A 24,669-nucleotide genomic window follows, 5' to 3' on the forward strand; every position below is an offset into this window, starting at 1 on the left:
GAATTTGTTGTTCATTTGATATCTTCATTATAGTGACGTAGAAATATTTGTGAAAAAGAATTCTGTGGAGCTCGTGTTTTTGGGATTTATAACATCTTGAAGTTACACATGTTGCCCTAGGCACAATAAATTTTGATTACTTTTCTTTCGAAGCGCAGCATAACAAACAAGTTTTATAAATAGCAACTTAAAACAAATAAAATGTAATTTGTTATCGATTACGTACTTGTATACAGGGTGTGATAAATTATGGCGGACGAAAACGGAATGAAATTGGATAAACTCGACATTTGCAAATCGTTTGGGTTGAGAAAATAATGGGTGATACAAGCAGAGGTACTTCTTTCAATAGCATTTTTTTTACAGATCACGCGTGAGTCGTGTCTAGCTGTCATGCTATTTTTGTTCAGTATTGTTTGGCATTTCTTCACGGAAAGACTTACGCTTGAACAACGTTTAAAAATCGTCCAACTTTATTGCGAAACTTCACGTTCTGTAAAGAATGTTTCGTGGGTTTCGCTTTACTTATGGTCAACATAATCGGTGTACTGAACGTACTATTCGTAACACCATCACTCGTTTTGAAACCCAGCACTTATTATTCGATAATACTCCACCGAATAGACAATTTAATTTCAGCAAGATGGCGCCACTGGAGGATGGAGTCATGTGTAGAAGTTCACGCAAGTGAGGAAATTTCTCTGATCGCCATTCACTTGGGAGTGGCCAGAAACGATTATTTTACACATGGCTCAAGCAGCTCACTACTTCCGGTCTTTGACCAAGTATCCTCTGGGTAGCCTAAGAACATCCATCGCATCAACCAATGGATTTTTTGAGAGAATTCTTCGGTGAGCAGATAATTTTACGTTTTGAGTCGGTCGATTAGCCACCAAGTTCGTGTGATATCACACCGTTAGTATTTTTCCTGTGGGGATATGTAAAGTTCAAAGTATATGTGGACAATCCCGCTTCGATTCCGACCTTGTAGCAAAACATCACGCGTGTCATTCGCGGTTACCAGTCGAAATGGTCGAATGAGTTATAGAAAATTTGACTCAAGGGATGGACCGTCTGATTCATAGATAATTTTCAAAAATTAAATGCCAAGAAATGTTCTTTCGAATGATAATAAAATTCTCTATTAAATAGTAAGGAAACTTGAAATGGATGACCATTTATATATTATTGGGTACACTTTTGATATTTATATAAGCATCTTTAAAAGTTACAAATTAAAATTTGAAATCGGACAGAAAGGGAAGAATCCCAATTTTTTTTTTTAAACGCCGTCATTTTAAAATTTTTTAATGAAAGTGAATATCTTCTGGCATATAATTTTTGTTTAGGTTTCAGCCACGGAGAAGGCCGGAATCCCAACTGCCGTGGAGCGCCTTTCATTAGCGTCGTTGGCGTTACGGTGTGACTCAAAAAATACTTAATAGTTTTCTTTAAAAAATTTACCTTGTCATCTCTGAAATATATTTTGCCTTTTGTATTTCGAGATTGGGAATTGCGATTGCGCCCTAGCTTTGCTATCAAACTTTCAACTTTATCGTAAGGTTAGACGCATTTGGTATTATACCTGTACGTTCTTGAAACGGTTTGACCAATGAGCATTTTTTATGTTGTTAACAGTAACTTAAATTTTTCTTCTCGACCAAAAAATATAGTGAAATCGAGATTATTTTTTTATAATTTTCAACGCGGATTAACTCAGCAACAGTGCATCGGTGAACTTAATTAAATTTTTGGCAATAAAGCCCCATCGCCAGGGTTTAACGATGGCATTGTTAATTCAATCGAGGTCGTAGATCGCTAGAAGACAAATTTCGTAACGGTCGTCCAAAATCACTTCTTGTTTAGGCAATTATCGATGCTGTGTGCAAACTGATATTTCAAGATCGTCATGTGACCTATCGTGAGACTGAAAGTTGTTGACGTTTGGTCCCATTCAATTTGTCAATCGCTCGTGTCGAGGGAAATGTTAAAGATATACAATAGCGGTGCTTCGTAACATGTATATGACATCGTTTCAGATGATGATTCGTGAAGTTAAGCGTATGAGCCCAAAAGTACAAATCATGGATGTTTTAAGAATCCAAAAAAAGTTTTTCGCACACAAAGCACTTCCAAGCAAATGGTTGCCTGTTTTTTGGAAAAACTGCATATATCGCAACCATACCACAAGAACAAAGCAGAACGGTAAATTATGAGTGGTACACAAAAATTTCTTTGTCTGTTGTCTTTCAAGAAATTAACCGCCGAAGACACTCTCACACACCCACTGAAACAGCTTTTGAAACATCACTTTGATGAGGCATCCACCGTAGACTACTGACTTGGGACCGAATGACTTCTTTTTATTTCCGTACGAAAATGTAAACTAATAGGTCAACGTTTTTCGTCCCCTGAACCTACGTTCAGAACGCATGTTTTGGAGATATCTCAATCAGGGTGGCAAAAGTGCTTCGAAAATTGATTGAAATGCACAGAAAACTATATAGGTTTTATTCCAAAAGCATAAAAGACAACCTTAATAATTAATTTTTTTTTCGAAAATGTGAATTTTTTATGCTGTCACATATGGTGGTCCTCGTAAACGCCCCGTTCTAGGAGGGGAAAATTTTTTTTTTTTTCAATTTAATTTATAAAATAGCCGAAATTCAAACAAAAGGGCAACTATTAAATAATAGAACATTATACTAAGATCTTGAGATATCGAATCAATGACAACAGACAAGAACCGACTAATTTCAGATCGACACCGAATTCCTCCTAAGAGAAGTATTCGAATTTTATTGAACATGTAGTAGACAATAAAATAATGCCATTGAAGTTCATAGCTATCTCGAAGTTTTTAGATACGAACTAGAACAAGTTCAGAACTTTGAGCAAATTTTTATATGGAATACAATTTCAAGTTTAATAGACATTAGCACTTAAACTAATGACATAGTAGATGACATAGAGCGCGTAGTTTATAGAATTAATGTGTCGATATTGGGTTATCAAAATTTTGTTCAACACCCGAATTGAGCAGATAATGGAGGCTGTGAAATTGACCACGCTGATGGTTTGATCACAAAAAAATTGGCTTCTTGTTTTAGTAGGCAAGCGATTTCGATCGTCCTAATAAAGTCGAAATTTTCGACTAAATAATCTGCAATCAAGTAATCATAATTCATTTAATATTGATGTAAAATTGCTACACATTTTTTGGCTGACACATTGGTCACCAACAATTGACTTTTAAATATAATAAATATAAAGAATCATAAATGAAAAGGTTAGGTTAGGTTAATCCGGTAGGCCGACGTATAGACCATCCTGTTAAAGTCAGGGTTATCAAACTGCTTGAGGTATGAATCGAGAATTAATAATAGCTGCTATTTAAAATTTTAGATTAAGATCAAAAAATAGTAATTTCAAGTCAAAAATAAAATAAAATATTCCAGTGGAATTGAAAAGAGCACCCACCTCAGTAGCAACAACCAACCCAGTATACGAAAGCCGAGCCGAAAACTAAGCGATGCTACTATATCGCAGGATTTAATGGCTCTTAAATGTTTGAAAGGTACGGTCATGGTCGCTTGATATGTACATATGTATGTATGTATGTGCTTGGTGATGACAATTGAACGTGACCCGCTTAACACGTTGTCGCGTGTAAAGGCCAACTCTGCAGGACATAAAAAACGAAAAAGTATGACATCCCTCCAGCTAGAAGCGGACGGTAGTTACTGGTACTTTACTACATAACGGTTTTTTCACTTGCCGCTACTATTTGCTTCCCCACAAGACACACTCCAACAATTTTTATGTCACCTAACATTTCAACTTCGCTGCCAAATAAAATAGTAGAACGCCCACCTACCAATGAACGCCTTGGCACAAAACATTTATTGATCTCATTCCTCGTTTTTTTGCAGCAGCAAAATGTCAGTGGTCGAAAACTTTCGCACCGGAAATACGTGCAATGTCCCTGAAATTAAATTAGTGCGTGTGCTATCTAACGAAAGGAAGTGGTGAATGGCGAAAACTTTAGGGATAAAACAAAAATACCGATAAAAAGAAATTATTTGTATGTCGGCGCTAGCCAGCGGGCAAACTATTTACTGTTAGGGTCATCGTTGTGGACAATTTGCTATAAATTTAGTGCATTTACCAATTTTATTTGGCACTTTGGACAATAAAAATCGAAATAAAGATAGCAAAAGTTTTACTACAGTTGTTTTTGTTGTTTGTGATAGTGAAGAGCCATGTAGACTGTATAATGCCAATAGTTGTGCTGAATATTTCCAAAGATATCCAAACAACATGCATATAAATAAACTTTCATTGTAAAATAAAAAAATAAATATTTCTGCTTTAAAAACTTCTTCTAAAACAAAAAACAAACTCTGTCTCATGTGACCCGAGTTGATTTCACACATTTCCTGCTTCACTTTAAAATTTATTGCTTATAAACAAATATTATTTGAACATTTTTTTACCCTCATTACGCGCTCTGGGACACACCCCTTCTGTTGCAATTAATTTATGGGGCGCTCTTACGCGAGTTTGATGTGTCGGGAATTTGTTGGTTTTGTTTTTAATACACATTCTTATCGTATTTGTGCGTTGCTTCTTTCGTGTAGTAGTCGTTATTCCGCTTCTGTTTTCCAAATTAAATTTTTTTCGAAATTTTTTTATACGAAAATCGTCATGCCCATTTGCACACGTTATACAAATTGTTGATTACACTTCCGCGTGTGTGGTTTTCTGTTGTTGGTTTTATCTCTTAAGGCAGTAAAGATATATTTACTATAATATTTATAGGGTTCACTTGTTTTATTACTTTCCTTTAAATATTTATTTGCTTCCTCAAATCGTCAAATCGTGAGAGAAAATCAATCATACGTGAAAAGTTTGCTATCAATAGTTCTGTAATTTTTAGTGGGATTTTAACCCTTCAAAACGACAGTAGAGTTGCTGTTCCCATATTAAGAATTTATTCCTCATATATACATACTTAGTATATTAGTATAATGAACATGTTGGAATATAAACCTAGAATCTCTGAGCATTAAATCATATCTCAAAAAGTAAACTGCACATTTTTTTTTGAGACCTTACCTTTTCTAACATTTCAAGCCTAAGAAACCGTTTTCTAGATTCCCAATCATTTCCACATAAAAATTTGAAGTAGTAGTTCCTTCATCAAATAAATCTTACAGCTCATCTGCGGCAATATTTTTCATACTCCCATTCTTTATCATCGTAACAAATTTTCGAAAAGCTCTAGAGTACTATCAGATTTAAGAATAGACATATTATTCTTCAATCTGATTGCCATACCCTACCTCAGTGTATGCTCAACATGATTGGTAAAGTGAACGAAAGCAAAGTAATAAACAGCTTGGAGTTAGAAACTCAAAAAGCCGCCAAATTATCATAGAGATCATACAACTTTTTAAAAAGGATGTCCATTATTGACGCAATAAGAGAAGTAGTTGATACTGAGAAATGAGCAATAAGTGAAAAAAGATGAAAGGTGGTACCAAAAAATATTGCTAATAACCCTGGTTGTGAAGAATGCGTTCAATTCCGCAAAGTGTGCAAATATAATGAAAGCTCTAAACGAAATACGCGCCCCTCATTATCTGATAAATATTGAAATTAGCAACTTTCAAAATACGAGATTCCACACCCACAGGGCACTCAGAGCTACACTATCTCCAGTGGAGTACCGCAAGACTCGGCTTCTGGCCCACTACTATGGAACTTGATGAACAACAAGTTGCCAAGAATACATCAACCAAAAAGTTCGCATATGCGAATGACCTCATAGTGGAAGCAGTGGCTAAATATCGCGCGAATAAATAACTTATCAGAAACGTCTACAGCAGCATAAAGAGAAAAGAGAAACAAAAGCATCAATATGGGCAGCAAGACTGACTCACAGACTGGCTCCGAACATATATTCGTGGATATATAGACAAAATGGGGATCTGGATTTTCACGTTCCACAAATATTCAGTGACCATGAGAGCTATGGAAGCTATCTATACAAATATCGTCATGACTTTAGTCCACATTGTCCGACGTGTACAGAGTGTATAGAAGTCTCTGAAGTAGTACTTTGTCATTGCTTTCAGTTTTCAAGTATAAGGAAAAAGTTGAAAACCACATTTGGAGGTAGTCTCACGGTGGAAAATTTGACAGCACTTATGTATGTGCGAGTCCTTTGTAAAATGGAAATCAGTCAGCCACACGTCAGCTCTAATTATAATAATATTGAGACATTTACAATAGATTAGGCGTCAGTCAGTCCATACAATAGAAGAGACATAAATGTCTGCTTCTCTTTCAAGTATTAATATTTAGTCCACTGGTACTGTGGGAGAGACATAAGTTGGGAGCCCGCACTCCGTTTTCGCTGCTTGCTCCTACCATATAAGTAAGTAGCCTTAGATAGCACAAAGTTAATAAACATTTTGAAACATTTGCGAGTTTTTCTCAAGTAACGTAGTATACTAGTTTCATTACTAAACTTTCTCGGTCTTTTCCATTCTCGCTCTCTCTCTCTCTTGGCTTCTTAATTTGAAAACGGATACAAAAATATGAAGTATTTTTTATAAGGAAATCTAAAAAATCTACTCAAAAACTTTCAAAGGCGCAAAATATGTTATTTTAAGGATTCAACGTGATCACCAGCCAGCTGTTCCAATGATTAAGTGGGGAGTTTCTTGTAAAAGCAGTACATCGTTTCATTTTTGTGAAAAGAAAGTTAAAACTAGAGCAAAAGTGAACCAGCAGGATGTTTCAGAAAGTGTGGTAATGCAGTTAAGCCATAATCTCTTTAATCGAGAGCATAGGATCTTCCAAGGAGATTCTGCTACAGCACACAAGGCAAAAGCTAACCAGCAGGGGCTTAAAAGCAATATTCCTGCTTTCATATGTTAGCTGCAACTTATTGGTCGTCTGAAATTCCAGATTTGAATCCATTGGACTACAATTTGTGCTTAAAGTTGGACTAGTTGACAGAAATGGGGATAGTCTGAAAAAATTTTTGGCTCGAGCAGCGTCGGTGAATCTTCTTGCCGAAAAATCGAGAAATCTGTCGCATTCTAAAAAATCTCAAAGTAAAAAATCTCTTATATAGGTAACTAATACTCATGCATCCTGAGGTAAAAACCAAATAATTTAATATTTATATATATAGTTCATACACCTTAAATTTCTATAGCACACCAAACCGCCAAAGCCTGGCCACAGCTTTCCATTGTCAAACTGCCACTTTCACATTTTATAGCAAATCGATTTCAATAAACTACAATTTTTGCGCGCTCACGCACGCCTGCACACAAATATTGTTAAAGCATTGTAAACGTAATTTTCTGCAAAAACTGCAAATAAAAGGTAAGGAAAATGAGAAAAATTACGAAAAGGAAATGAGCAAAAGGAAAATTTTGTAAAATACCGCTAGACTGGGTTTTGGGTGAAGTGACATTTCGAAAGAGGGACACGAACATACAGCAGCAATATAAAATCGGACCAACACACAGAGAAAATAACTGTACATACCTATACAAACACATACGAACAAAAGTACATGTGTATGCGAGAAAACAAGAAAAATATTTGTATGTGAGGAAAATAAAAAAAAAAATGTTTGTCTATAAAAGCCAACTAGCGCAACATAGTTGTATATAAACCCTTGTAATAAAGCAAAAGAAGCAATTGGAGAGTAAGAATAAGCAGAAAGCAAATCGTGAAAATGCCAAAGAGGAAAATTTGCTGCAAGCACGCAAGGACATTGTTATTAAACACACACATACACACATACCAGCATATTATATGTAGTGCGAGCAAAAGTGGCAGCAGGAGGCAGGGGTGTCGAAGGCATTTTACTATTTGAAAGTACATATGTATGTGTGTGTGTATTTACAGCATTTGAATGTGTGCCATGCAGCTCATTAGTTGTTGCTCGATGTTTTGTAGGTCGTTTTTAAAGCTTGTGTGTGCTTGTGTGCTTAAATAAGAAAAAAAGGTAAACTTTGGATGCACCGAAGCTATAATACCCTTTATAGAAAAATATGCCATACTAAGACTCGATTGAGTTCGTGCAGTTTGTATGGCAGCTATATGCTATAGTAGTCCGATCTGAGTAATTTCTTAGGAGAATGTATTGTTGTATCAGCTACTACGTCCTACCAAATTTCGTGAAGATATCTTATCAAATAAAAAAGTTTTCCCTACAAGAACTGGATACCGATCAATCAGTTTGTATGACAGCTATATGCTATAGCGATCGGAGCTTACCAAAATCTTCGTAGATTGTACAGTTTGTTTGGTTAATAAGCCAAGTCGAATATAGTGAAGATATCTTTTCAAATAAAAAGGTTTTCCGTACAAGGACTTGATTGACAGTTTGGTTTCGTCTAATAATTTCAAGTATCGTTGCGAATATAGTGAAGATATCTTTTCAAATAAAAATGTTTTCTAGTACATAGGAGATTGTATCGTTGCTTTGGGCAATAAATTGATTTTATGAGATACTTGTCAGTTTGTGTGGCAGCTATATGCTATAGTGGTTAGATATCGCTGGTTCCGACATGTGAGCATATTTTTGAGGAAAAAAGGACGTGTGCAAAATTTCAGATCGATATCTCGGAAACGAGAGACTAGTTCGCATATATACAGGAACGACTTGTGGCACAGTCAGACTTGGCTAAATCCAATCAGCTCGTCACGCGGTTCACTTATTTAATTTTTGTATATGATCTTTATCGTAGCAAACTTAATCTACCCTGTTCAAGGTATAAAAATCCATTCTATTCCTCACTAGCTGTCATGATGCCAACACACACCCATATACCTATAAACACATATACGAGGAAGCACACACTCAAACTCAGCTTAGTTGATGCCAGCTGCATTATCTGCTTGATTTGTCGATTGCTCTAATTCCTTCTTAAACTCAATCAACAGTCGGAAGGCCAAATCATTTGTGTCAGGGTGATGGATGTGTGAGCGATTTTCTCATTCACCCTCGCTTGTATTATTTGCTTTGTGCGCGCCTCCTTAAAGCATTTAAAGGCGCATTGCGTGTGTGTTTTATAAATTTAAAATTGTCATTTTATTGCAATTTAATTGCATTAAAAAACCATAAAAATTTAACTTTTCAAATATCGATCTTTAATTTCGTTTGATATTTCAAATTTATTTCGGGTTATCCGTGGCGCAATTGTGTTTGGTTAATTTTTATCACCATTTGATTTACTCAATAAAGTTTAATTAGCCACTGTGGTGCATTTAATTGAAAGCAGAATGCAATGTGGTTAACGTAGTTGCCTGAAGTGTTTGCGCGTGCGTGTGTGTAGTTGTTTTATGAAAATTTGTTAAGGTCAAGGTTTATGGACCCAAGAAAACTTTAGCTTTTGAAGGGTTAATTTTATGACTTGTGTGGTATTTTAATAGATTTGCTGGTTTAGTAGTTGAAAGTACTGTGATTACATGAGGCTAGTTAAAGAAAAGCAATTGGATTCTTTGGCAACAGTATTGATATGAACGCCTTTAAATTTATACAATATTCTATAGTAAAATTTGTATTCTCTCGAAACATTTTTGTTCATCTAATGGTTCTTGGTAACACTGAAAAATAATCGAATAGCTATAAACTTTTGAAGGTGCATTTTGTCCATTTCATCTCCTTCAAAGTAAGCCCCTCCCTCTGCAATACACTTATGCCAACGAATTTTCCAGTCATCATAGCACTTGGAAAAATCCTCAGTCGTGATGGCCACAGAGCCTTCTTCGATTCAGATTTTATATCCTCAATGGAGTCAAAGCGGTGTCCTCGGAGTGATCAAGTGAATTTGCTGAATAGCCAGAAGTTACACGAAGGTAAATCAGGCGAATTCGGTGGTTGCGGAACGGTATTAGTTGAAAATGGGGCGAAGTGATCACGAATAACCAATGCAGTATGAGACTTCTTTGTTCAATAAATTCAGACATAGTAAAAATCGAAGAATTCTCATTTAGAGCCTAACAAACGACACGTATCTCAAATACTAAAGAATATTTTAGTATTAATTAATATTAAATTTAGCATAGATGTCACTAACAGTACTACCAACTTACAGAAAAAAATTTTCAGATTCGAAAAACTGTTGCCGAACAAAGTATAAATTAAAAATTCACCTTTCAATTTGATCACAGTAGTATATATTGATGACAAGCATCGAGTTAAATTTCGTCCGTACAGGGTTTGCCCGGTCAGAGTTCAAGACTTTGCGCTCACGAGTCACATTGTCGGTGTTTGTCGAAATCGCAGGTTTTCCAGTACGGTCTTCATTAGCGACCTCCTCCGTCCCTCCAAAACGTCCCTGGTGCAACCAAAATAAACAACTTTTTGCTAACAACATCTGGGTAAGCCTGCTTGATCATATCAAACGTTTCAGATTTAGTGAGTTTCATACAGAATTTTATCGCGCACCTCTGCTCTAACGAACGCTGCATTTTCCGCTTGCACCACTCACAGAAACACGTCGGGCGAAAATGTTTGTCCTGACCCTACAAGGGCTCGGAGACATCTGACCAGCCGATCCGAAGTACAGTCCTGGTGGAAGCAAATCAGTCCTATTACCTTCCGGACCAACCCCGTACGTTTGTCTCTGTAAGCTATAACTTGGGTAAAATTGAAAATATCTTTATGAAAGATTCCTATTGCAGATATTGCTGTTGGCTGTTGGACCACTATCATGCCCACAAAGTTCCGTGATCTAAAGCCTCTAAAATCCAGAACTAAGTCGCAAGTTAAGAAGAACCTTAAGAAATTCAAGGGCTGCCATTTAATCCACAAAAATAGTGCTTTGGTGTGGTTTCTGGGCGGTGGAATCATCGGTCAATATTTCTTCAAAAATGATAGCGGTGAGAACTTATCCGTCAATGGCGACCATTATCACGTCACAATAATCGACTATTTGATGCTTGATTTAAACTCGTGCTCTCGGCGACATTGGGATTCAACAAGCAGTCGCCACTTCCCACACATCGCATCAATCAATAGATTTATTATTGAGAGAACACTTCGCTGAGCAGAGAACTCTACGTTTTGGGCTGGTCGATTGGTCACCAAAATCGTGTGATGTCACACCGATAAAGTGTGCCTAACGTCTATGCGAACAGTCACGCTTCAATTCAGGTCTTGCGCTTGGAGCAAAATATCACGCATATCATTCGCTAGTTACCAGTCTAAATGTTCGAACGAGTCATCGAAAATTGGACTCGATGGAGTCAACCATCTGAGACGTACCCGCGCCCAATACTTGAAAGAAATTAATCTTCAAATAATAAATTTCAAAGAATGTTCTGTCTAATGATAATAAACATCCACCATTTAATTTGAAGTTCATGTGCTTTATCTTTAAAAAAAAGTAGGGAATCTCAAAAAGGATCAACCTTTATAAGTATAATAACAAGGGCGACAAGGGTGAAGGGAAGTGACAACAATCACTTTTAGTTGAAATCCAGTATCTAAAAAAAATACCCAACCAAGTTTTTTCATTTTCCTGACAATTTCATTTCCAGAATATTACAGTCTGTAAATGGGCGTATGTGAGCTGCAACCACGCCTACTAACCATATTTGACATTTTTTAATTTCATCTGATTTTTTTTCATTTTACACTATATTTGAAGATAATAAAGATATCCATAATCCTTCTAGGCTCAGATATCGAATATGTGAAACTCAGGGCAGTTTTGGTAGTTTTTTGACCTGAAATATCGGTCAACCTTTTGGGTGTATTCGCATGTGTTCTCTATGTAAGGTTGTTTTCTCCAGTTTTCCAAGAGCATGTCTCCAACAAAATAAAGTATATGTAGACTCAGAGTAAAAACGTAAAGTACAAATTTGACCACATTTAAAGGCCTGAGTTCATTTCGGAAGGGGTAGATTGAGCAGATATTTCAACATTTATAGTTCGGTTACGTTAGGTTATGTTAAAAGGTCAATTCTGTGGCGAAGGATATTAAGAATCTGAATGAATACGGAGAATTCCCTGGTACTTAAACACAGAACAGCTGAGAGCAACTAGTTCAGTATATCTCTTGCTTTTTACTCTAGTTCTAGCTCACACGAAGTAGCTTGTTGCTATCAGCAGTAAGGACAGACACTCCCGAACTTTGAGCGCATAGTGAGTGACTGTTCAATAATCTAACAGACACTGCTTTTCGGTGCAATACATTTACAGCTACCTTAATGACAGTTAGCTCTGGTTGAAACTATGATTGACGAAGGGCTCCTTACAGAAAACTCCTACTCCAACCTTCCCCCTACGTTTTAGCCCATCCTTGAAAAACCTCACTACATCTGTTCTCCAGCGACTTCGCCTCACTAACATATCTGTCGTCGGTATGTGAGCAAAGAAAAAGCAGAGACGCAATGATTTCAAGACCTTCGCGACAAAACACCTTCCGACTACATAGTTATAAAGCAAGATTTTTACAATAAAGCCATAAAACTTTGACTACATAAAATGGTAATTGACCGAACTGAGCCATGGTGATAAAATATTGTGAACAAGGGATCACGGGATCGCCGATAGCAGACTAATTTTGTTTGGTGTTTCTGAAGTTACATATTTCCCTGGACTTCGATAATCCCCATAATCGACCAAACTGCTTGACCGCGCGACATTGTAAGCTTTATGGTTTCTCTTTATTACCACAAAAATCAACAGGTGAAAAGGGTATACCTCTACTTGTAGCAGTGTGCAAGGAAGATCAAGTTGTCTGAGATGTCGTTCAACTTGACGGCCTTTAATAAGAAACCTCGGAACTTTTTTTTCAATTAAAGGAATCATTGAACATGTATAATACCTTATATATGAATATTTATTAAACTTTTTGAAACATTCTGAAAGTTGAACTAGGTGTTCCACAAGTTCACAACCTACGTCAGCACTTTTCAAATGGTAAAAATTGTTGTTAGTTTAAAAAATCAAAAGATTTTATCACTTTTACGAAAGGCTTTAGAAAATATTCAAACAATTAAAATAATGTTATAATTATATTATATGTAAATCTGAAACAGATTTTAATGATAGTATTCTTTGGAGTATTGTACTTACAGCTTTATTAACCTTATGAAAGTTTTTTTAAGTATTGACGAGTTGTTTCACTTATAGGTTTATTTTGAAGGTGTTTCAGAAGTTCAAATCATCGATTTGAAGGAAGACTGAAGAAACGTCAATAAGTTAACTCAACGTTTGTATTAATGAACATAAATATAAAGTTATTATTGCCGGAAGTATGTTACATAATGCTTAACCAGGTGTTTCACAAGTTCAAAAATTTATTTCAATGGTGTTTCACAAGTTCATAACCTTTGATTTTAAGAAATTTTTCGAAGAAAAAGTTGAAAGTTTTAAAACAAAAAGTTTTATTAACTCTACAAATAAACATTTATTCGAACATCGAAAACAATTTTGTGAAGTATATAAATTTAAAATACTGTGATTGCAAGCAAGTTCCTTATTATCGATTGCCTTTTGACGAATTCGACTTTTTCCCCCATGGTTTAAGAGCACATAATTATATTGGAACAAATTTGAGCAATCAAATCGATAAATAAATAAGCAGATGAACAAACGACAGCAAACGTCAATTACAGCGTAGAAAAAAATAGCAAAAACAACAATAATGTAGGGATGTACGTATGTATGTGGTGTTATGTTGGTGGTGGGGGACGGGCACGAAATTGCTATTTGTAGACGATTTTCTGCCAAACACACGCACATAAGTTGGTGTGTTTACACATCCTTGCCGCATGGGAAACGGATACACAGTAGAAGTTCACATAATTAAATTGACATTAGATGCCGTTAACTTATCTAATGTCGTTAACGCGAAACGTATGTGCAGATTGTACACAAGGGTCACAACGAAAGAAGGTGGCCAGAGACAGAGAGATCGAGAGAGAGAGTGCATATATTTATGTATGTTTGCTTGTAGCGCTTCGAGTAGCGTAAACAAAAAACAGAATTTAGATAAACTTTTGCCCCCAATTGCCTTATAAAGCACACACACACACTTACACTTATAAATATGAAGTACACTGCGGCGCATACGAAGGCGTACGTGTATACATTTAACTATTTGAAGCACCCAAGCAGTTGAATGGGAAATATTTTGCAGCGCTCACTTTCCCTGCAACCGGCGACGGAACGCCAACAGCGTTTATCTAGCGACCAAAAAGTAAATTAAAAACACATTAAACACATGCGTGGAAATTAAATGAAATTTCAAGCAGAAAGTAGACAACAAGGACACTGGTGCAATAACTGTATATATCTACTCACAGACCCACACACGCTAACACTCTAGCACACCCACTCTCCCACTTAAGTAGTTAGCCAAGTAAAGTGGAAGATGTTGAACAAATTGCTGGATTAAAGAGACAGGCAGAAAAGTGCTGTTGTTGTTGTTGCTGTCGTCGTTGTTGTAGCGCTCGTCTGTTGGCAACAGTAGTGAGTAGAGCAGCAACTTACTCGACTTTCAAAGTTTTGTAGGTGTAAGCAAACACGCACACACACGCAAGCAGTAAAGAGTGTGCTGAGCACACACATACACACACATGTATATACTAATATCTATATATACTATATGCACATATACAAGTGCGCTTAAGCATAAGCTCGCAAGCATGCATACATTTACTTAAGTGTGTGAGTGGATGTATGTGTGTGTGTGTGGTTAAGTGTCTCTGGTGTTAACAAGGCTGTAAAAGCATTTAAACAAATTCAATACAGCTGTGGGTGTTATATAACGGGTTGATAGGTTGCTTTCAATTTTTAATTATTTCTAAGAGTTCTGCAAGTGGCCGCAGAAAAGTATTCAAAGTTTACAGTGCTCAAACTTATATAATAAGTGGAGGTATGAGACTATTGAGATTACGTTTAGTTCTGTCCCCCTACCGTGATGACTGAATATGACTGGAAAGATGGTCGGTGCTTGGTTCGGATGAAGTGTTCGCGAATTTTTTTCTGAAATTTGTATGGTATATAGATCTGAAAAGCACTGGAGCTTGGTTTCGGATGAAGTATTTCGGACATGCGACGGGTTTTCTCTAAAAATTTTATGATGCTAAGAAATGTTATAGTATACTTTTAGGGTTCACAATTTTAGTAGAGATATAGAGTTAGTTTAGATCTGAACATCACTGCAACTTGGTTTCGAAGGAAGTATTTTGGACCAAAATCCTATTATGCTACAAAATATTGTAGTATACTTCTAGGGTTCACAACTTTTGGTCTGAAATCTAGAGTTAGTATAGATCTGAAAATTACTGCAGCTTGGTGTCGAATGGAGTATATCGTGCCGCAGACGGATTTTCTCTCAAAATCATTTGATCCTACTACAACTTGAGTAGAGATTATGTGTCTGTATATAATAAAAGATCATGGATGCTCGGTCTCGGATACAGCGTTTTCAACATGAAGCGGATATTTCTAAAATATTTCTAAGATGCTCTGATATACAGTTGCATACTTTTAGGATTCACAACCTAAATATAAGTATATCTAAAGGCGATTCTGGATTACAGTGCAATATTTGGAGACATATTTCAAAGAAAACACGAATGAAATGAAAAACTCGACCATAAGATATTCAATATAACTTTGAGTAATATTTTAAAATTTCTTGAAGATCAAATTTCTGCTTCATTTCAGCGAGTGTCTTCCTTGTAGCCATCAAGACAAAAGATTTCGAAGTTGTCTAAAAAAAAAGTATTGTTAGAAAGTTTTCCAAGGTGGAAGATATTTTTTTCTTCTTTCTGAGGGTCTGGCCTACAAAAAAAATGCCAATATTTCAGTAACTAACTGTAAAAGCAAGAAGTTCAGATGTAGGAAGTTACTTCTGAGACAGCTTCAGTAACTAGTAGTATAATAGATATCATAGAAATTACTTTTTAACTGCGGATCACTCTAAAAACACTTCAGAGACCAACAATCTACTCTGAAAGAAATTAATTGTACTGCTCGACTAAAAGCGATTCTTTGAACTATTGTCAACAACTTAATATTTTTTGTTTTTTTTTTTTTGAGAATGTGACGACCGACACAGGTCCTACTTTTAGTTGAGGTCTAATATATTATCTTAAACGTAGATATAATGCTAAGGTGAAATTTTTGGTAAATTCTTCCAACGATCATAATTTAGACTCAAATGGCTGCTGATAGAGCATTTCATAGCGAGCTGGCGATTCTACTTGTTAAGTTACAGATAAAATCTCGACGAAAGACCGTAAAAACAGCGATAAGCCTATAGGTTTTAAGAGATATTTTTAGATAGCATGGGATAGGATAAAAAAATAGTTTTGTCGTACGATTAGACCTAAGTAAAGCTCATTTTGTCAAAACACAGCTAATAAATATCAGGATTATCGTCTAAAAAATCTTTGCTTTTTAAACCCGAGTGAGTGAGAGTGTGCGTAGGTTACACAAAGGCAAGCTAACCAAAGTTAAGTTTTTCTCAACCCGATTTAGGTACTGAATCATGGATTTTTCAATAGAATTATACATGATATGATATTCACAAGTTTTTTCATAGCAGGAAAGTCTAAGTAGAGCAGGCTCTCAAGTTGAAAGATCCTTGCATTAGTAAGAAACTTTACCGCAGCCGTCATACAAGGCTTGATATCAGACAGATTGCCGTTTTATAAGATATCCTCAATGATATACTGAATATAACTAAATTAAAAATGATTACTTGGCTAATCAAAGTACCGCCAGGCGTATACAATTTTCCATACCAATGGGACGTTTCCCAAGTATTTTCCAAGCAGAAGTTTTTCCTATAATAATAAATCTCCTACGCTACTTTCTTAATGAAGGTTTGACAAACTAAGCGATAGTTAAGCGGCGCATAAAGCGATTTCAGCTTACGAGATTACGTTGTTTTGTGTGCAGGAGGGTATAGAGCGGCTGAATAGCACATTATCTGGGTGACAAGCGTAGCGGTAAAAGATCCAATTTTAACTATTTTTTTATATTTATAATTATAAATAAATAAGCAAATATGTACCATTTTGTTTGATCACTTTTTGCAATTTTTCCGCTAGAAAATTCCATCAGTGTAAACTAAAATTTTGAAATTTCCATATACAGCATCTTCAAAACAGATTCAGCATAGCCACAAATTTCATTGGTGGCTTGCGCGGCATTCTTCCCATTTAAATGAAGCTTAAAATCTCACCTTTCCAACACTATGTGGTACGACCGAATGTGATTGGTAGCACTGGTAGATATACGACTACAACGAAACTTATTGACAAAATACGAAAAGCCTTTTTCGACTATCCAATATACATAATATAACGAGGAAGGGCACAATTAGACACCTAAAGCACCAGAGATACCTGTCCTTTCATTAAATAATGGGGAGTTGAGGTACGCCCTTGGCCTGGTTAGGTCTAAACAGTCCCCAGGTTTTGATGATTTAAGCGGAGAGATGTGCAAAAGCTTGTAGAAGTTTAATCCGGAATACCTGGAGTGAAATGTAAGAATAGAGGTTGAATGGTTTTATGTTCTGAATGTTGTTAGAGAATGTCAACAAATATGTCCTTGGCCTTCAAAGGGGCGTTTGACTATCTAAGCTGTGATCGAGTGGTGCAACGACTGGAAAAGCTTGATTGTCCGGAAATAACTCATTGGGCAGCTACTTTTCAGACAGAAAGGACCCTCTAGTCAGCTTAAATGGTTCGTGGCTCTCTGCTTACGGCTTAGAGGTGGGGGTGGACATATTGAATGAAAAAACGGTGACAATGCTGCTTAAGGGCATAATGCATTTTTGCAAAAAGGGTTACTGTGTCCTTTCCACACTGCCAATTTCTTGGCGCTGATCACCGCATTGATTTGATAAGCTGTTTTCTTGATCGCCGTGGGGTAAGGCTGTCGTCAGCAACTACCCATGTTAGAAATTGCGGACATTGTCTTTGAAGCCAAAGCCTAAATATTGATTTCTATATCCATCAATAATGATCGAAAGGCCTAGAGATCGAGGAGGTTAGGTTAGGTGAATTTGGTAGGCTTATGAGCCACGCATTGTCCAGGTTTGGTCCTTAACGTAGTCAGGTGAAGTTCAAGATAAGTAGTCGTCCTACTGGATTTTCACATGACTTTGCAGTTTGGCAGGTTGATTGATCATTTCATCGAATTTTAGTCTTCTTTACCATGATCTTTTTTAGATCGTTGTGAAGACCAATGTCATGTTACCGCGTGACTTTCGGTATCAACACATCAAAATAAGCTTACTTTATTTCAAGCTTCCTCAAAATCTATCTAATTTTCTGTATCACAAAATCAACTATTTAGTTATGAACTACTTCCTAGTTACCAGTAGCGGACGCAAACTTCAGCCATCTGCAAAGTTCGCGCGAGTGCGATTTGCGCCAATAAAAGTTTTAATGCGGTAATAGTAAATCCATTTTGCCTACTTTACCGCCAACAACTGATAAATTACTATTACTTCAACTACTCGAGCTTGCTCTTCATCAACTTTTACTTACACGCTTACTATGTAGATATATATATACATATGTACATACATACTCAAGTATATATTCTCAGCAGATCTACAAGGCGCAGCATTCGGAACTGGGCATTAGTTATCACGCTGTGCTTACTGTTTTTGCAAGGCAAACTTAATAATAATGAGCAAATCAAAGTTTTATTGCGCCCCTTTCACTTTTCTCCGCACACAAACACGCACATACCCACATACATCCTAGTTTATAGAATATATAACGGAAAACTCGGGAAATCCTTCGTATGTTTTCTACAACTAATTGTTGTTGTAGCACAAGTGGCATGTTTTTGTTGTTTTACTTACTTTGACTCACACAAAAATCGATAGACTCGCGTTTTTTCGTCTCGTCGACTGCCGAGGCGCGGCGGCGCTTAAGTGACTGCTCAGTTCGCGTACAGAATTTTAGCCATTTATTTGCGCGTTGCGCGGCCATTGCCATTAGCTGTCACGTCAGCCAAGTAGCTTAGCCAACTTTGTATCCACACTTTGGCCGCTTTTGTTGTTGCTTTTCGTTTTTATTGTTGTGGATTCTCTATTATTTGCTTATTTTGTTGTCGGTAGCATATTTTCGTCCTTTTTTTTGCTTTTCTTGGCTTATGCTTCGCTTATTGTTGTTGTTGTTTATGAAATTGATTTTCTTGTACAAATTTTTATTTTACCGCTGCGTAAGCGCATCTCCATTGGGGCAAAGTTTTTCGCACGCATTTTTTCACTTTGCGCCACTTTTTGTGGTATTTAAGCTTTTTTCTAAATTTGTTTTTGTGTTTTCAGTTTTTGCTGCTGCAAGTTGCTTGCGCGGCAGTCTTGCTTGTTCTCCTTCTGTTTCTAGCCAGTCTGCTGGCCACAAGTGTGGCGGCGTTATTTTCATAAGCGGTTTATGTTTAATTTGCTGCCGCTTATTTTATCAACTTATTATTATATGTGTGTTGTTGTTGTTAATATTGTTGTTTTTTCTACACTTTCGCCCGCAACAGCACGTTATGTTAATTTTTATTTCTCTCACTAACCACTAATTGTTGTTGTGTGCGTTTAGTGAATTTGTCCGTTTTATTTCGCAAAGTTTGTCCGCTCCGTTATTTAAAGCGCCGTTACACAATGCTTTCATGTTTTTGTTGCGCCACACTAATTTCCATAATTTCAGAATTTCTTAGCTTTTCCTTAAATTTGCTTGTCACAACTTTTTTTCCTTACAACGGTACTCGGTTTTGTTTTTTATTCCGCTCTAGTTTAAATATTTGAAATAAAAGTTCGCGTTTTTAGCATTTTTGACGCGTAATTAATTGTATCTCCATGCTCCGCGATATTTTTCTTGTTACTAGGCGTTCAGTACAAAATTTCACTGACTTGAATTTCGCTTTTTTTGCCGAAAAGCTTACAGTGTAAAGTGTTCTACGAATTAATCTGCACTCGTTGTAAGCTGCAATTAAAAACAAGAGAGAATGCCAATTCAGCTTAGAAATATTTATGTATGGAATAAAAATTAAGTATAGCCGAAATTCAACAGTGGGACTTGGTGTCAAAATTTGTATAAAGCAGCTGAATATTTGGTTCTGTGTTTACTAAAGCCATTAAATCAGGGATTAATGATTTGAAGTTTAAAAAACCTCGCAGAAGACAACAAAAACCATTCACCGAAACATAGGTTCCCATTCGCGCCTGAGATTCCTCTCAATTTCCAACGAGGATGGGAGAGCCAAGTGTAGAAGTTCCCTGAGCGCCATTCACTTGAAAGTAGCCATAAACTCAAGCAGCTCCCGACTACCGGTCTTAAACCAAGTATCCTCTGGGTATCCAAAAAACATCCGTTTGAGTGAGGAAACGAATCATTCCTCCACAACCCGGTGGGTTTGAGATAAGCCACGGATAAAAAACACACCCAATGAAAAGATGAAAACAGCCTCGGACCACTACAAAACGTGTTTAGTCTATAACCATGTAAGCGGTGTCCACACCAGCTGTCACTTAATTTACACTCAGTGACTTGCCATTTTGTAAAGAACAGTAAGTCTGGAACAACGTTTGTATGCCATGCAAATTGTTTACCAAAATAATGGTTCGATTCCCGCGACCCACACAGGAAATTTTTTGTTCAGCGCAGGAGCTCACTCTTGATTGAATGGGTACGTTAAAACAAAAATTTGACGCATTTGAAGTTGTGATAATCTCACCATTGTTGAGTTGCAGTTACATCCTCAAAAAGTCGCCGTTTGGTGTACTCTATGGGCAGAGAGAATTACTGGTCCATATATTTTCAATAACGAAGCAGCTCATAAAGTTACAGTCAAGCGGGAATGCTTATAGCCAAGATGAATGACTTTTTCATGCCTGAACTGGAGGATATTGATGTGTTAAACCTTAGGTTCCAGCAAGAACCCGCTAATTGTCATGGAGCCAACCAAACAATCAATTTTGTGAAGAAAACATTTATTCAGCGCTTTACCTCGGGATGTAGGGCTGCTGTCTTGTCTCGAATATGGTGCGATTTAACACGCTGCACTATATTTCGTGAAAAGTAAGCAGATTGACGTCTTGAAACAAAATATTTATGCATTATTGCCGACATAAGGCCCTAAAGGAAAATGTGGTAAAAAATTGGGAAGCTCGGCTGGAATTTATTCGAGGTAGTGAAAATGATTCATTACGGCAACTTTTAAATAAAGTACTAATAAGATTGCTACTAATATATTTTCGGATATTCCCTTTGGAGAGTAAGGGATCTTAAACAATTTGTGATAGATTACATTAGCTTTATATTGCTTACTTATATTTCATTCTGCCTCAGGGGCTTTTTAAAAGTATTTTTACTCGATAGGCTGTGTTTCCATATTTCAATTTCCAAGTTATGCCACACATTTTTCAATGACGTTTATTGACGTGATTGGGTAGGCGTTATGATCACCCTTAGGCAATGATATAGCAGCCACGAGTCGATATTTACGATCGTTATATTGGTAGACAAAATAACTGTCCTTTATAATAAGTTTGTCGGCACTTTATATAAGATTACTTTTCAATATATTTAAACATTGGTATTTGTCCATAACCCCTCCGACAAAGTGCAATATACCAATATCAGCAGCTGAACAAGCACCCGAGACTATCATATGGCCCCCACCGTGCTTAACTCTCAATATCTAGGATCTATCTCTGATTGGGTTTTCTCTACACATTCACTCTGGCATCTAAAATTATTGTATTTGCTTTCATCTGTGAATATCACGTCTTTCCAGAATGAAAAATCTTTAACAATGTAAGTGTAGACAAACTGCAATCGCAGATTTCAATTCTTCTTGGGTTTCTTTCGTACAATTCTACCATTTTGCCCTCCCTTCGGTTGACTATTCAAATGATCTCGACGTTATAATTTATTTTAAAATATTTCTCTATCTTGATACGAAGTTTTGGTACACTCGGCTGAGGATCGATCTCGCTTAGTTTGACAATCCACGTCTCTTAACGTTTGCTTGTTTGGGCACTCGATTTTCATTTTTAAGTCGGTAAAAGATGTTTTCAACTGTTGTTCTCTGAAGCTTTCCAATTTTATAATGCTTAATAATTAAATTTCGTAACTCAATTATATTTTGAAATTATTAATAAATGATTTTTAGTGGAGTAAACATACCAAAATAACAAAAGATTGCAAGGAAGATTATGGACCATTTTCATAACACATGAATTTTTCTCCTATTTTATTAAAAGCTTATTTTTATACCCTGAACAGAGTACATTAAGTTTGTCACGAAGTTTGTAAAACCCAGAAGGAAGCGTCGGAGACCCTGTAAAGTATATATATAAATGATCAGTATGTCGAGCTGAGTCGATTTACCTATGTCCGTCTGTCTCTCTGTCTGTATGTGTATATCCGAACTAGTCCCAGTTTTTAAGATATCCTTTTGAAATTTTGCAAACGTCATTTTCTCTTCGAGAAGCTGCTCATTTGGTAGGAACTGCCGATATCGGACCACTATAACATATAGCTGCCATACAAACTGAACGATAGGAATCAAGTTCTTGTATGGAAAACTTTCACATTTCAAAAGATATATTCACGAAATTTTGTGCAGGTTATTTCTTAAGGCAACAATGTAATCTCCGAAGAAATTGTTCAGATCGGATTACTATAACATATAGCTGCCATACAAATTGAACGATCGGAAAAAAGTTCTTGTATGGAAAACTTTTGCATTTGACAAGATATATTCATGAAATGAATTTGACATGAATTACTGCTTAAGGTAACAATATAATCTCCAAAAAAATTGTTCAGAACGGATTACTATAGCATATAGCTTCCATACAAACTGAACATATAGTTACTAACAGAAATGCACCTGTGAAGGGTATTTAGCTTCGGTGCAACCGAAGTTAACGTTTTTTTGTTGTTATGAAAGAATTTATTTAATAAAAATATGTTTTCTTGTATTTGCAATTTGCCATTTGCAAGGCGACTCCCTATCGTGTGATTTCTTCAATTTACTGCTGGAGAAAATAATTCAAGCTGCAGAGCTGAATAGAGAAGGTACAATCTTCTATTAGAGTGTACAGCTGTCATTGTCCATTGCATTCATTGAAAATATAAATATCTTAAGAAAAGAGACTATTAAAACAAGATTATTAAAACAAGTAAAAAACCGCATTAAAATTTAGAACTCTCAGGATGCCGGTAACAAAAGTCAAAACAAACCCTTAACACAAACATTGTGTATAATGAGCGACAGCAACAGGAGGGAAGGTCAAAAGTCGAGAGAAGCGGAAACAAAGTAAATACGCGAACGTTGACAGAAAAAACAGTGAGAACATAAAAGCGGTGTGAATGAAGAGAGCGAAAAAAGTCTCATATATGTACATATATAAATTACAGCATTTATTCCGAAGAGAACCTGCAACGAAATTTGCACAATATTTAGGGCACATATAGAGTAGAAGAGTTAAAAATCCAATAGGAGTTAGATTTTATAATAAGTATCAAGGTTAAATATTAAAAACGGTATATTTACATACAGAAGTGTCATCTATATAGTAAAGAATTTTTTTAGGCAATAAAAGAAAGAAATTTAAATAAAAATTGGCAAAAGTAAAAATATAAAAAATAAAAATGCCTCAAATGTCTTTGCAAGGCAGGTACATATGGCAAAGGCACCAAGTAACTGTAATACAATAACAAATGTCTTTTCCTATAATAATATTGGCAATGCTTACTTAGACTTGCAACGTAAGTGGCAAATGCCGCCAAGAAAATAAAACAGAAACAGAAAGCGAAAATAAAGTGCTGCATTTGGCATTTGGCTGTTGGCGGAAATAATGAGGCTGCTAACGAAAGTGGCAGACGGCTGCTTAAGAAGGATAGGAGAAGAGCGTGAGTGTAAGCACTCGCGTATAAGGAGGTGATGCAGGTGTGCTCACAAACATATATATATATATTAGCTTTGAGTACCAGTTGGTTGGAGTTGTAATTGAATCGCATGTGAAGTGGGAGGAGTTTATATGCAACTATGTTATATTAGGGGGTGAAATGTGGGGGATCAATATTTTATATATTTCATGTAGTCAGCAATTCGCTTGCCAATAAATCTCTCTCCAAATAAGAAACATAGAACAAGAGGTGTTGCTACATAGTCGCATCTATGTATATATATGAGTATGTGAAAATCGAAAATAATATATTTTTTAAAATATGGCAAGTACTCAGGGGTTTCAAAAATCTTTTTCTTTATAACCAAACTAGTTTTACAACATCCTGAAGCACTTCGCAAGAATTTTGTAACACCCAAAAGGAAGCGTCAGGGCCTACCTTTAGACCTATCCATCTGTATGTCTGCATATACGTAAACTAATCACCCAGTTTAAATCGATCTGGATTTTTTCACACATTTTTTAACTCCTCAGACGAACAATCGCCAGAATATCGTTGCAAAGGTCAGCGGAAACCGAAAAAAACTGTGTCAAAACAGGTCAAACCTCAAGGTTATGTTGACAGTTTTCATCGATTATCGACGTGTGGTGCACTCCAAAATCGTTCCGACAGGCTAAAAAGGAATATTATTTGAGCGTTGTTTGTGTGAAGCTATCTGTAAAAATTGTCCCGAACTAT

General features: G+C 36.2%; 1 protein-coding gene across 2 annotated transcripts in view; it reads right to left on the minus strand.

Annotated features, from left to right (window-relative positions):
* Positions 1 to 24,669, minus strand: part of LOC126754075 (discoidin domain-containing receptor 2) — a 600,425-nt gene that overhangs the window by 572,347 nt on the left and 3,409 nt on the right. For both annotated transcript variants that reach the window (XM_050465959.1, XM_050465958.1), the window contains exon 2: positions 18,882 to 19,995. The gene's annotated coding sequence lies outside the window, so the exon portion shown is untranslated. The remainder of the gene's footprint in view (positions 1 to 18,881; positions 19,996 to 24,669) is intronic.

The sequence above is a fragment of the Bactrocera neohumeralis genome, chromosome 3 (assembly GCF_024586455.1).
Source record: "Bactrocera neohumeralis isolate Rockhampton chromosome 3, APGP_CSIRO_Bneo_wtdbg2-racon-allhic-juicebox.fasta_v2, whole genome shotgun sequence".
Lineage (NCBI taxonomy): Eukaryota > Metazoa > Arthropoda > Insecta > Diptera > Tephritidae > Bactrocera > Bactrocera neohumeralis.